Source organism: Populus nigra, chromosome 1 (assembly GCF_951802175.1).
Source record: "Populus nigra chromosome 1, ddPopNigr1.1, whole genome shotgun sequence".
NCBI classification, from domain to species: Eukaryota; Viridiplantae; Streptophyta; class Magnoliopsida; order Malpighiales; family Salicaceae; genus Populus; species Populus nigra.
In genome coordinates, this window is record NC_084852.1 from 7,002,172 (window position 1) to 7,016,789 (window position 14,618).

The following is a 14,618-nucleotide window of genomic DNA, read 5'->3' on the forward strand; positions in this document are numbered from 1 at the left end:
TTTCGATGATAGTCTTGTTGATGTTGATGCAGAGGAGTTGAATGTTGTTTTGAGCTCTAGCAGACAAGCAAATGTCGATGAAGATGATGATATCCATATTGAAGATTGTAATGAAGGTGATGACTATTCAATTGATGATGAAGCAGAAGAAAATTCTGACTAATTGTTAGCCTTGTGTGAAACATTTTTTTTCATGTAATATATATTATGGATGATATATTTTGTAACATGAAATATTTATTTTATAAGTTTATGTATTGTTTAAGCACTGTTGTTATTGTTTAAGTGTTTGCAGGAAGGTAAATAGGCAATACAAATTTAATTTTTCTTATACAATACAATATCACCGACGGACTAAGGTCCGTCAACATTTCATAGAGAATTGAAAAATAATTACTGGAAATGCCACAATCACCGATGAACTTGCCGACGACCCAAAATCCATCGGCATTTCACAGAGAGTTGAAAAATAATTACTGGAAATGCCACAATCACCGATGACATTGCCGGCAACCCACAATCTGTCGGCATTTCACAGAGAGTTGAAAAATAATTACTAGAAATGCCACAATCACCAACAAACTTTTCGACGACCCGAACTTCGTCGGCATTTCAAAGAGAGTTGAAAAATAATTACTAGAAATGCCACAATCACCGACGAATGTTCAGACGAATTTCAATCCATCGGTATGTTGTCAGCGGGTCAATATTACCAACCAAATCATCGACGAACTGTATGAATTCCAAAGGGCGATGTATTAAATGCATCTTTGACCGCGTGAGGTTGTCGACGGACCGTGAAAAATATGGAGGGTAATTAAAAACGATGGTGCAAAATTCAAAATTTATCGATGGATTTTCGAAGCATCATCGACGGAATAATTTAAAATAATATTAATTTTTATTTCTGTCGGTGAAGCTATCCTAGCGACCACCCTTTCAGTTCATTTTTTCGTCTGCTTCATTTCACAATTTCATTTTTTCCCTTTCATTTCCTTCAATATTTTTGTGTTTTTGGCTTGTAATCTTTGGTTCAATCTTCAGCAAATTAAAAGGTATATACTTCCTCTTCTTCATTTCTTTTGATATTTTAATTTTTATTTGTTTTTTGTTTTAGCTATTGTTATTTTTGTTATGTTTTTTGTTTTGGTGTATTTTTATAATATAGATAAATTCTTGAAATAAAAACATTATTAAGGTAAGTATATTTCATTCCTAAAGTCTATATTTTTTTTTTATTTATTGAATATATTTTACTGTTGTATTGCCATAATAATTGAAGAATTTGTTGAATTTTAATTGTTAATGTTGAATTTACCTTAGAATTAGTAATTGAATATGTTGGAATAATTAGTAATTTACTCTATTATTGCATTGTGTTTAATTATTTCCATTAATTTTAATTGTTAGTCTAAATTGTTTTTTGAATTTATTGAATATATTTTATTATTTTATTTCCATAATAATTGAATAATTTGTTGAATTGTAATTGTTAATGTTTAATTTACCTTAGAATTAGTAATTGAATATGTTGATATAATTAGTAATTTTACTCTATTATTGCATGATTTGTGTTTAATTACTTCCATTAATTTTCATTGTTAGTCTAGAGTTTTTTTTTTAATTTATTGAATACATTTTATTGTTTGTATTTCCATAACAATTGAATGATTTGTTGAATTGTAATTGTTAATGTTGAATTTACCTTGTAATTAGTGTGGTTGTTATTTGTATAGATGTTATGTTATATACAATATTAGTATAGATGGGGTCAATTGATTGTGGCTATTGTCAATATTTGCAAATTTGTGGATTTGGGTAGTCTTAGTATAGGGGAGGTGATGTTGAATTTTTTTTAACATTCAAATTTAATGATATAATTATTCGTATAAAATTATGTAGATGCGTAGAACGAAATCCATAGCTTGTCGCTCACGTATGGCGCAGCTAGTTCTTCTAGCAGCGGGGATGACATATCCTTAGGTGTTTTTTAAGAAGAGGCACTTGCGCGGTTTCACAGCACAGAGGCGGTGTGCCTTCGTAGCGGAATCAATCCACCCGCATGTACGAGGCACAGTAAAAGGATGACCTTTCAATGTAAGTTGTTAAGGTTTTAGTTTTTTTTTAATTATAACATAATTTATGAACAACTAATCAATATTTCATTAATTTAATTTATTTTCAGGTTCACAAACATTGAGGCTGCCTGAGTAATATCATCGACGTTTAAATCGTCGATGGAAATTCTATTATTTCAATGGAGTCAGGTATCCAGACATCCTGAATGGATACCTCAAATCGATGCATGGTTTGACAGATTTGAGGTTGGTGTTAATTTCTAATTTCCAGCTTATTTCTAATAATTTATTAATATAATTGTAAATAAATTATTATTTTTATTTACCTAATTATTTATACACAGAACAAATTTACCTAGGACAGGGCGCATGACAAAGTTGTGAGGAAGGTGTGGGAAAATCACGCGGCAACTACGTAACATCGAAATCAATACAAGATTTTTTTAGAAAAAAATTTATGTTTCCAAATCTAATTTCTGGCTATGGAAGTAGGTTGCATGATTTTTGGTACGAAGCACAAAAAAAAGCAAAAAAACCCGCAAGAGATAAAGGTCTCTAAATCTGGAACGACATGGCGGTTTGGAGGGATTTCAAACCGATTACATCCCGGCAGATATATATAGCCGCTGTATCTTGAGCACGTGATGTTTGAGCGGTTCACACGACGCTCACAGTCCGGTGCTGGCAACCGGAATCGGCCAATTCATGGCTCGGTGACAACGCACACAGGCGGCTCTGTTCTGTTTATTGCACATGCAAAACGGATGGTAAGATTAATTTAAATGAAATATATTGTTAAATTAATTTGTTGTTAATTAATTTTTTTCATTATAGGCTATGTCTCTTGAATGTTAGTCGAGCCCAATGGAGTTGTTTGTTGAGACGCACGTGCGGAGTCAAGACCGCTAAAAGGGGCCGTAACAATTCGTTGACAACCATGCTCAACACTTTGTGGTATGTTTGTTCAACCATTTTATTTCGCAAGTTATTATTTTTATTGAATTGAATATGATGATTACTTTTTTCATTTTCAGGAGACCTATAATAGCTGGTTCAGGGAGAGATATGGGGATGATCCTTCGACCTATCCAGATTTCGATCCAGATTTGTGGATGGAGGTTGGATCGTCCGGTTGACTCGATAAAAATCGGGTGTACGAGCTCTCTAACACTATAGCTGAGAACTTGCGAGCGGCCCGTAGTGTCTCAACCGTTGGGAGCTCCCAATCAATATCGAGCACCCAATCTAAGGTATTCGTGGCCTTATAGCAACACACGACTCAGCTCACCAAAAAATACGACTGCCTATCGGCGGAGTATACACAACTCAAAGCGAATCATGAACACCTTCGCCAAATGGTCATAAACGTGGCATCACAGAGTGGTGATACATGTGCGCCTCCTCCTTTTTGGCAGTATAACAACCAGCCTCCTCCTCCTCCAGCTCCACCATTATGTTAATTTGTAATGAGTATTATTTAACTTTAATAGTTAATTTAATATTTTTTTGAAACACATTCAATTTGTAATGAATATTATTTAACTTTATTTTTTTGTTTTTGATGTTTAATAAAAATTTTATTTTCATAACTGGTTTTTTTACTATTAATTTGTATAATTTTAATGTATTCTAAATAATTTTTTAAAAACATATTTAAAAATAATCACAGGGGGTTTTACCGATGGACTGTATCCGTCGACATTTGACATCTTAGCGATAAATTTACAGACAGAATTAATCCGTCGGCATTTCACAGTAGCTGCCACAATCACCGACGAATATACAGACGGATATCTTCGGTCGATATTTCACACACTCACCGACAAAGTTACCAACGACTTATTCCATCGGTTTTTCACACAATCATCGATGGAATGAATCCGTCGGTATATTTCAAGCGGGAAACTTTTTATTTGCGCGCAATTTTTGTCTGTAAAATCATCAATAAATGTTTTTTTTTACCGACTAAGTTAGCGACGGAATTAGGTAGTACTGATGAAAGGAAAGCCGACGGACATTTTCTTTCTAGGAGGCCGTCGATAAAAAAAATACCGACGAACTCTGAATCACAGACAGACGAAATATTTTCATCGGTAAAACTATGAAATCTTGTAGTGTACAAAACAACTTGGTTGCTCCAAAGATAACCCGGTTGACCAATGAAAAAAGCATGAGAATGAGATTGAAAAAAAAAATAAAAAAAAAATCTCTCAACCTGACTCATTGTCTAACTGAAGTTTAAAATTAAATCATGTAAGAGTTTTCTGACATGACCCAGTTAACTTAGCCAGTTCAAAAGCAATCTAATTGACCTTTTAAAAAAATACAAAAATGAAATTAGAAAAAAAATTCAACCTAACTCTTTATCTAGTTTAATTAAATTTAAAATTAAATAAAATAACCCCCCCCCTAATGACTCCTTCGACTTGTGTGACTTCAAATTGAAAGAGTAACGGTTGACATGGTCAAAATCAAAGCAGTAGAGCTGATTTAACCAATTTCCAAAGCGGTAAATTTACCTTGAAAACGGGTTTGTGCAGTGCTTCGTCCACCTTCGTTAACCTTCGTTCACTATGTCGTTCTTTGTAAATGCCCTCGATATTTATTTCTTGGATGGATTTGGTTTGTTTGTTTACCCTCACTATGGATTTTTTTTTTCTAAAGCAATGTTACGAGAAACGAGGAAGTAATAATAGATGAATCAACAACATAAATAATAGCTTGTAACGAGTTTGCTCATAACGTCCTTGCAAGTTCTTTTTTTTTTAAAAAAATATATTACTCATATTCTCATAATTTACAAAGTAACCAAGTCGAAACCCAATATGAGTAAAAGCAAATTCATAAGATGAAGATTTAAGATACATTGTTTTTTTTTTAATTGTAAACTCTTTGTTAGCGTCATTAAACACAGTCTATTGGATCAAAAGAATAAAGAGTGGCTGTTGAGACAACGAGACGGTAGGCGGAAGAGAGCGGGGGGGGGGGGGGGGGGGGGGGCGGGGCGGCTAGCTTCTCTTCTTTCTTTTTTTCCCTAATTGAAAAACATCAGTCATTGTTTTCCTTTCATTAATGCTGATTTGGTGTCTGTAGGAGCGCCCACAAAAGAAGAGGGTTAAACATACCGATCCATTATGGGATCATGTTGAGAAGACAAGTGATGGTGGTCCTTTCAAGTGCAAATTTTGCAAATCTTCATTTGCTGCGTCTACTTCAATCTCAAGGTTCCAATATCATTTGTCAGGAGAAAGTGGGAAAGGAGTTGGTATCTGTGGAAGAGTACCCGTTGATGTTAAAGCAGCAGCCTACCAAGCAACGCACAACAAACAAAATGCCTTCCCTGTTAGAAACTGAGAATCAAGAACTCAGAAGAATGATGAATGAATACTCTGTATTTTTAAAGCAAATGCCTGGCCTTTTATAGCCTTTACATTACTGCATGCATAACAGTATTAACTGCATCTGAAACTGATGCAACGTGATTCAAGGAATTACTCAACTAACTGCCAGCTAGGCACTAATCAACTAACAATATACTAACAAACTTACCAGACTTATTTAACAGTAATATACTAACAGTTATTGAAACTTCTCACAATTACTGATACTTCTCAACATTCTCTCCTTTAAACTAATTTATGTGTAACAATTAATTTACTGTTAAATTTAGTCAGCCACTTGATCTTGAGAACCACAGTGCACGAGTTCAATCACTCTATCTCGAGTTAAATCATGTAGAAAATAAAACCTCACATCAATGTGTTTGCTACGCCCATGCATATAGGATTTCTTGAGAGTTTGATGGTTGAATTGTTATCACACATCAAAGTAGTGCAACCATCTTGTGCATGATTTAACTTCTCCAGAATTCTTCCCATCCATACTGCTTGGCAAGCACAGGCTGTTATTGCCACAAATTCAGTTTCAGTTGTTGATAGGGTGACTATAGGTTGTTTCTTCGATGACCATGAAACTGCTCCTCCACTCTGCATAAAGACATAGCCAGATGTGCTCTTTTTGTCCTCTATGTCTCTTGTATAATCACTATTAGTGAATGCAACCAGTTGTTTGTTCCCGTTCTTCTTGTAGAATATTCCATAATCAACAGTACCCTTCAAGTATCTTAATACTCTCTTAGCAGCCTGTAAGTGCAATTATGTTGGTCTAGCCATAAACTTGCTAATAAAACTCACCACAAACATCATATCTGGCCTTTTAGCAGTGATATACATAAGACTACCTACTATTTGCTTATAGTAAGTCTCATCAATTTTGTTACCTTCTCTAATTTTTCTAGCCTTGAAACCAGGAACCATATGATTCATCACTGCATTGTTTTCTTCCATTCCAAACCGTTCCAGAACCTCTAGTGCATATTTTCATTGACAGATATAAATTCCATTAGCCTGTTGTAGCACTTTTATGCCTAAGAAGAACCTCATCTTTCCTAGATCGTTCATGTCGAATACCTTCATCATTAATTTCTTGAATTCTAACATCATTTGCTCATCATCTCCAGTAAAGATCAAGTCATTCACATAAACATTTACAATTAAAATTTTGCCTTCACTAATACACTTCTGAAATCCTTCATGAGTAAAGTAAGTTTCAATGCCACTAAACCAAGATCAAAGGGCTTGTTTTAATCCATACAAAGTCTTGTGTAGTTTGTAGACTTTGTGCTCATTTCCCTTCTACTTATAGCCTTTTGGTTGTTCCACAAACAAATCCTCGCTTAATTCCCTATGAAGAAAAGCAGATTTAACATTGAGTTGGTAGATGAGCCAACTTCTTTGAGCAGCTAAAGCAATGATCATTTGAACGGTGTCCATCCTTGCCACAGGAGCAAATACCTCTGTGTAGTCCACACCATGTTGTTGAGCATAACCTTTTGCGACCAATCGAGCTTTGAACTTATCCACCTCACCAAACTCATTAAGCTTGGTCTTGTATATCCATTTCACTCCAATCTTCTTAGCTCCAGCTAGTAATTCAGTTAAACTCCAAGTTTCATTCCTCTGAATTGATTGTATTTCAGCAACCATAGCTTCCCACCAATTGTAACTTTTCATTGCCTCTTCGTAGCTCAAAGGATCAACAAAAGTTCAAATCTCCAGAAGTGAGGCAATATCTGACCACATACTTCTTCACAATAGGACAACTAGGTGTGGATCCAGTTATGGATTCTTTACTTTATATGACACCAGAGGAAGTCTTTTATAAAGAAGTTTTGGTTCATGATTGCCAAATTGGTGAAAAAGGAAGGTTTCTTGAGCTCCCAGAAGATGTTTCATCTTTCTCAATTGGAAGATGTCACGATGCAAGGAGCTTATGCGATGTTTCTCCATTTAAACATGCAACTTCACTAAAGTCCTTGGGGATGTGGGAATGTGATGGGATAGAGTGCTTGGCTTCGATGTTAGAATCCTCCACGGATATATTTGAAAGCCTCGAATTGCTATACCTTAAAACTTTGAAGAACTTTTGTGTCTTCATTACAAGAGAAGGAGTTGCTCCACCATTACGGTGTTGCATTAAACTCAATCTAAAAGGTCAAGGAAGACAACCACCACTTGAAAAATTTGTATAGATATTAGGTTATATATAGGATTTTGTTTATTTATTTTATGGTTAGAAACATTTTATTACCATTTTAAAAATGAGATGAAATTGAAAAAATATGAAATTTCTGGTATGAATAAAATAAAATCAATTGATTTGTGGCATATATATTGTCAATATTTCCAGGTTTGAAAAATTTGGGTAGTCTCCAGTATATGAGAGGTGTTGCTGAATATTTTTTTTAAATAATCAAATTTGATTATGTAATTATTCGTTCAAATTATGTAGGTGCATAGAATGAAATCAACAACACATCGTGAGTATATGGTTGCAACTAGTTCTTCTAGTAGTGAGGATGTCTTGTCCTTTGGTGTTGATCAAGAAGAGGCACCTGCACCGACTCGCGATGCTGCCTCTTCCAGCGCCGTTTCACAGTGTAGAGGCAGTGTGCCTTCATAGCGGGGTCAATTCACCCGCAAGTACGAGGCACATTGAAAGAACGACCTTTCAATGTAAGTTTATTTTGGTTTTAGTTTTTTTTTTTTTTACTTATAACATAATTTGTGAACAAATTCAAGTGGGATAGTGTGTGAGAGAATCACGTGGCAACTAAGTAACATAAAAATAATAAGATATTTTTTTTAAAAAAAATTATGTTTTAAAATCTAATTGTCATTAACTCATATTAAATTCATAGATGAAAGTAGGTTGTGTGATTTTTGGAATGAAGTGCAGGAAAAAGCCAAAAAATACACCAAAGATAATGGTCTACAAGGCTAGAATGACGTGGTGTTTAGGAGGGATTTCAGGCCGTCATACATCCCAGAGGATATATGGCCACAATATATCCAGCACGTGATGTCTGAGCAGTTCACACGATGCTCACAGTCTAGTGCCGACAACCAGAATCGAAAAATTCATGGTTTGGTGACCACGCATACTGGCAGATCCGTTCCGTTCACTGTACATGCAAAGTGGATGGTAAGATTAATTTTAATGAAATCTATCATTAATTAATTTGTTGTTATTTATAAATATATTTAACTTGCAACACTTTTTTTTCTTACGGGCCACACCTTTTGCCCAATGGAGTTGTTTGAGGAGACACACATGACAAGTGAAGACCGCCATAGGGGGGTGCAACAATTTGTCAACAACCATGCTCAACACTTCGTAGTATATTCGTTCAACTATTTTATTTTGTAAGTTATTATTTTCTTGAATTGAATATGATGATTTTTTTTTAAATTTTCGGAGACATATAATAGCAGGTTGAGGGAGAGATATAGGGACGGTCCTTCGACCCACCCAGATTTCAATCTGGATTTATGGATGGAGACAATATCATTTGATGGACCCGATAAAAATCGGTTGTACGGACTCTCCAACATTATAACCGATAACTTGCAGTCGACCTGTAGTGTCTCAACCATTGAGAGCTCTCAATTAGTATCGTTCACCTAGTTTGAGGAGATCGTAGCCTTGAAACAAGACACAGCTGATCTCACCCAGCAAAATAAGCAACTCTCGGTGAATTATGAACAACTCTGCCAGATCATCATGGACATAAGATCACAGATGGGTGGTATGTGTGCGCCCCCTTTTTGGTCGTATGATCCCGAGAACGACCAACCTTCTCCTCCACCTCCTCTGGCTCCACCATTGTTCTAGTTCAATTTTTTTTGGAAACAATCTAAAATTGTAATGAATATTATTTAATTTAATTTTTAATATTTTATACAATGTTTTTGCTTAATTGGTTTTTTTACTATTATTCTATACAATTTTATTTTTTAAAAATATTTTTAAAATAGAATCAACGGATTTACAGACAGATTTATGTTGTTGGTATTTTACAAAGAGTTACAAAATATTTACTGCATATGCTTATAATCATCGACGTCTCTACATACAGATAGCGTCTGTCGATATTTTATAGAGTTGTAAAATATTTACTGCATGTGCCACAATCACCGAAGTCGTTATTCCATTGGTAATTTACCGATGACAATACAAACATAATAAATTCATCGGTATATTTTTAGCAAGAATTATTTTTTTTGGAACATATTTTCTATCTGTAAAACCATCGGTTTTTTTCTATCGACAAAATTAGCAAAAGAACATGGAATCACCGACGAACATTATTCCGACAAACGTATTCCATTGGTGAATTAGTTGGTAAATTTTTTACCAACGGAGTGGTAATCTTACACCGACGGAAAATGATTGTCGGTAAAACTGTTAAATGTTGTAGTGTATGGTAAAACTCCAATCCTCTACTTAAACCGGTTGGATCCAGTTGTATTAATCAATCGATCGTTCCATACAAAAACCATAATTTTATGAAGTTTTTCTTTCAAATATATTTTATGAGTTAAAATATATATTTTTGTCTAACTTGTTGACTAAAAGATAGGCTCCACCCAAAATCTCAAAAAGTTATTATTTACATAGTTGTAAGTGATTCTGAATAATCAAGTGTGAGTCTGTCATAACTAAAATAAAGATTTGTCCCAAAAAGATTACATGGATGGTCTAGCAAATGCATTTATAAATAAGTGGAATAGGTTTAGGTCAAAGAGAAGGTCTGATTGCGTCAAACCAGAATAACAGCTCAAAAAGACAATAACTTATGATTTGATTGTTAAATCATGTTAAGAAAGTTATTATCATGTGACCATTGATATGATGACATTCTAGGTTGCTATAACTTTAAATTTTGATTTACCATGCTTTTTCTTTCAATCAAATATTCAAACATAGACAATAACTTGAACTAGCTGTATGTTAAAGCTGGAATGAATCAGTAAATATATATTTTGATTTTATTTAATAATTAAAATTTTTAAGTTAAAATAATTTTTTTAATATGCTATCAGAGTTCGAAACCTTATTACCCTTGATTTTTTGTGATTATTTTTTAAAAAATAAGCATAAGATAATTATAAGTTTAAACTTGAAAATCTTTTTAAGCAATAAGATAAGTTTTTTAATTTAAAATAATTTTTTAAGCAATTCATCCTAAAGTTTAATTTTGGAATACTTGAGATGCAATAAAATCAATTAACTTTGCTCACAGTTTGTGTAGAAGGCAGGCGGGCAAGCCGGGTGGGAATGAAATATACAAAAATACAAATGGCAATGAATTCAAGTTGATCAAAGTTTATTAAATTTGAGTAAATAGTCCTAATTCTGTTTTTCCTGGTCACCAGTTAACTAATTAAATGATTAATAGTTGGCTAGTTGCAGATCTGCAGAAAAATACAAATTTTGAAAACTTTTTTTTTTTTTTTTTAAAGTTGGAAAAAGTCAATCGCCTTAAATAATTGCATTATAGTACTCGGTAATTAGCCAAATAATTCTTAATAAGACACCGGTTTCAGAAGACTTGTGGTGCCATTCAAGAAAGTCATCGCCTGGCACTTTCTTGGACGGTGGCATCAAACTCCTTCTGCTTCAAAACGTCGTGGTCTCACATTGTTCCTTCTTTCTTTTTTTCTCATGTAACATTTATCGTCATATATAATTTCAGATTTTCTTCCTCCAAAAGTAGTGTGATCTAGCGACCTTTTCTTCAAATTTTGAGGTTCCTGATTTGATCAAAGGGCTGCTAAACGATCCGTGAATATTTCCCTTATTTCTTAACCATTACAAATGTATTAACTCTTATTTTCACTACAGGCAGAAAATTCTGTTGGTATTTTACTCTTATTAAGTAAGTAATAAATTTACCAATAGACTCACATATAAAAATGCTCCATCCGTTAAACTTTCATCAGTAATTTTTGATTTGTTTATAATAAATTACCGATAAATTTGCTAATGGGAAAAGTGCTCCAAATTGTTTTTTACCCGCTTTATTCTGTTAGTATTTTTCTCGGGAATATTGCCATATAATTGATAAAAATACCGTATGCAATTATGTTGGTGATAAAACAGTGACACAGTGACATTTGCAATAATTCTTTTCCAACTCTCTAAAATATATTGATTTCTGACTTAATTTTTCTGTAATACTGTCAATAATTATTTAAAAAACATTTTTTTAAAAAAATCTATTTAATAGAAGTAGAAAATAATTAAATTAATATAAATTAACACCTCATAATACCCAGGAACTGAGTTGCTTGGAAAAAAGTAAAAGAAAATCAACTCAAACAAATTTGCAACAAATAAATAACACAAAAAATGAACAAGAGAAAAAAATAAATAAATCAACTAAAAATTTTTTCCACCTAACCTAGAAAACCTATTTCAAAACCCATAATCCAGCAATAAATAAAATAATTTAATTGAAATTGAACTACAAAATTGAAAAAAAAAATCCAACTAAAATCCAACAAAATTGATCTCATATGAAACGAAATCTCACAACAACATTCATACAATTTTAAGAACATAAAAATTTAAAAATAAAATAAAATAAACAAATATAATGCAAAAAAAACACAAAAAAAAGAAAAAAAAATCTCATAGTAATGTAATTGCAAGTAAAGCTGAGAAGAAAAAAAAAATTCATAAAATATATTAATTAAAACAAAATTGAGAAGAGAAAAGAAGAAAAGAGGAGAAGATACATGTCATAGCCCAGTCCAACCTGCCATATATTGTCTTAGACCTGAACCGTTACTACCTGAACTGTTATTGTCTTAGACCTGAACTGTTACTATTTGAATTGTTACGGTCTTAGATATCTCACTTTTTGTAACAATCCTGCTGAATTCATGGATTTTAGCCACCAATTTAACATCACTAAAGAATTTTTTAACGTCGCATAACTCCATTACATACAAAATCTAATGGGACCAGCAAATCAATTATATTCCTCAGACATCTATTCCTTCTTCGATTTTCATGGTAGTAATAGGGACCAACAATTCAATTACAAGTGCTCCATGAAATTTAAGAAGTTGTAAAGAGATATTCAAGAAAAATAGTTCTAGTACTACCTTATTCATTAATTAAATCTCCCATAATTGGTTGGCCACTAGCTCTATTTAATTATCAAATTTTTTACTTCAATTACAATAATTTAATCACTTTACTCTAATTTTCACATTATTCCACATGACAAATTATAATAAATTTTTATTTCCCCCAAATTTATTCAAGAATCCTAACTTTTTAAATTTAAAAAATTCAATCAATTAAGAACTTTAAGCCATTAAAATTAGATCAAAAGTCTTTAGAATGCCTTACTAAGCAAGTAATTAAACTCTAAATACTACCCATTTCAATCTTCCAACTCCTCTTCTTCTTTAATCTTGGTTGAACTTCCCCTCTCCTTTTCATTTCACCTTTACTTGATTTTTCTTCCTTCCAATTAATGCTCACTAAGCTTAGTTAATGTTTTCTCAAGATCTTCTCTTAAGATTTTATGTTTCCTTTACAATTCTATCTGTCTCACATGTAAATGGTAGTTTTCCCCTCTTTCTTTTTCTCTTTTTCTTCTTCTTGCCTAAGCGCGCGCGCACGCGCGCACACACACACTAACTTTTTACCAAATTCCCTCTATATCCAAAATAGTAAATTTCATGTTCCCGGGATAAAATTCCTAGATCTTGGCATTTGTCTATATAAAATTTTTACCCAAGTGAATTCAAATTTCATTTAGTTACATATTAATAATTTTATTTCCAAGTAACTCCCAATAATATTTTATGCACATTTCTGTATTTTTTTTATTTGGTTTGTTCAAATGCTTATTTGGTACTTCTGTTAAATCTATTCTATAAGTACTTAGATTGCTTGTCTGCCTAAATAGGTGGGAAATTTTCGCCTCATTTTCTATTCGCTCTTCTATGTTTCTTCCTCGATTTGCGAGCTTCGCCATAAAATCCTAACAATGGGGATTTTTGTATTACGAAGTTCCTTCTCGCCCCAATCGAGTATATTTACTAGTTTCGCCTCAAATGTTAAGTCTTCTATTATAACAATCCTGACTATTTGATTTTATCAACGCTAAAAGATCTCAACATATGCTCTGAATTTGAGGGTAAATTTTTTTTTACCAAAATTTTGGCAGAGTTTCCTTTGTATATAGGACATCCCAGGTTATTGACTACTATCAATTTACCTATTCAATCCATCATAACAAGGTCCCATAATTCCGAACCAGACCTTGTTTCAATCATTAATATTCAACACCTTGTACAATCCACACACACAAATCTCTATGTGTGTGTGTGTGTGTGTGTGTGTGTATCCTATGAACAAGTTTAATATAAACATTGCCCACAAATCATATTATAAAATCTAAAAGAAAAAGGGATACTAACATATAAAGAGAGAATTTAAAACATAATAAGTATTCTTAAAAATTTCAAAATGGTTAATTACAAGATAACTAAGGAGTTCTAGTTCATTCATTATATCAGAGTTTACATAACTAATGTACTACATGTTGAGCTAATATTTTTATATACATTAAGGTTTACACAAAAAAACATATTGCATAATGACACTAATTCCATTATGCTTAAGTTAAATATTTACATAAGATTAACAAAGTGGAGTCCTAAAAACTAATGATCTCCCTGAACATTTGATGGACCTATTACATAAACAACTTAGTAAACATACTATTATGTTGACAAAAGAAATATAGATGATCATGTAATGTGTACGAATGAAGTATAAATTTTCTATTGAATCCATAGGAATTCTAACAATCAACTTATAATTTGCTTGTAAATCATTTAAAACCCAATTAGAACTCATTTGCATATCCTTAATTTGAACAACACTACTAATAAGGCCACTACCAACTCCTCACCCATCAATGTGGGATATTACAATATACCTGCGCGTGGAGAAGAAGAGAAGAGAAAGACAAAAAGAAAGGGATGTTGGTGTTTTTTACATAAAGGAAAGAGAAGATGATGATGATGATGAGGAGGAGGAGGAGGAGGAGGAGGAAGAGGCACATCTGTTATAAAATGAGGGATTCTAGTCTTTTTATTGGAGCATTTTATC

The 14,618-nt window shown here is 32.9% G+C and overlaps 1 long non-coding RNA gene across 5 annotated transcripts in view; it reads left to right on the plus strand.

Moving 5' to 3' along the window:
- LOC133687833 (uncharacterized) overlaps nt 1-5,676 on the plus strand; it is a 45,479-nt gene extending 39,803 nt beyond the window's left edge. For 2 of the 5 annotated variants that reach the window (XR_009841049.1, XR_009841046.1), the window contains one exon: nt 33-270. This is a non-coding gene — a long non-coding RNA (uncharacterized LOC133687833). Of the gene's footprint in view, nt 1-32; nt 271-1,902; nt 1,932-5,171 lie in introns of those variants that run through there. The other 3 variants (XR_009841048.1, XR_009841045.1, XR_009841050.1) reach the window with 2 other exon arrangements.
- Nucleotides 5,677-14,618: the final 8,942 nt, after the last annotated feature.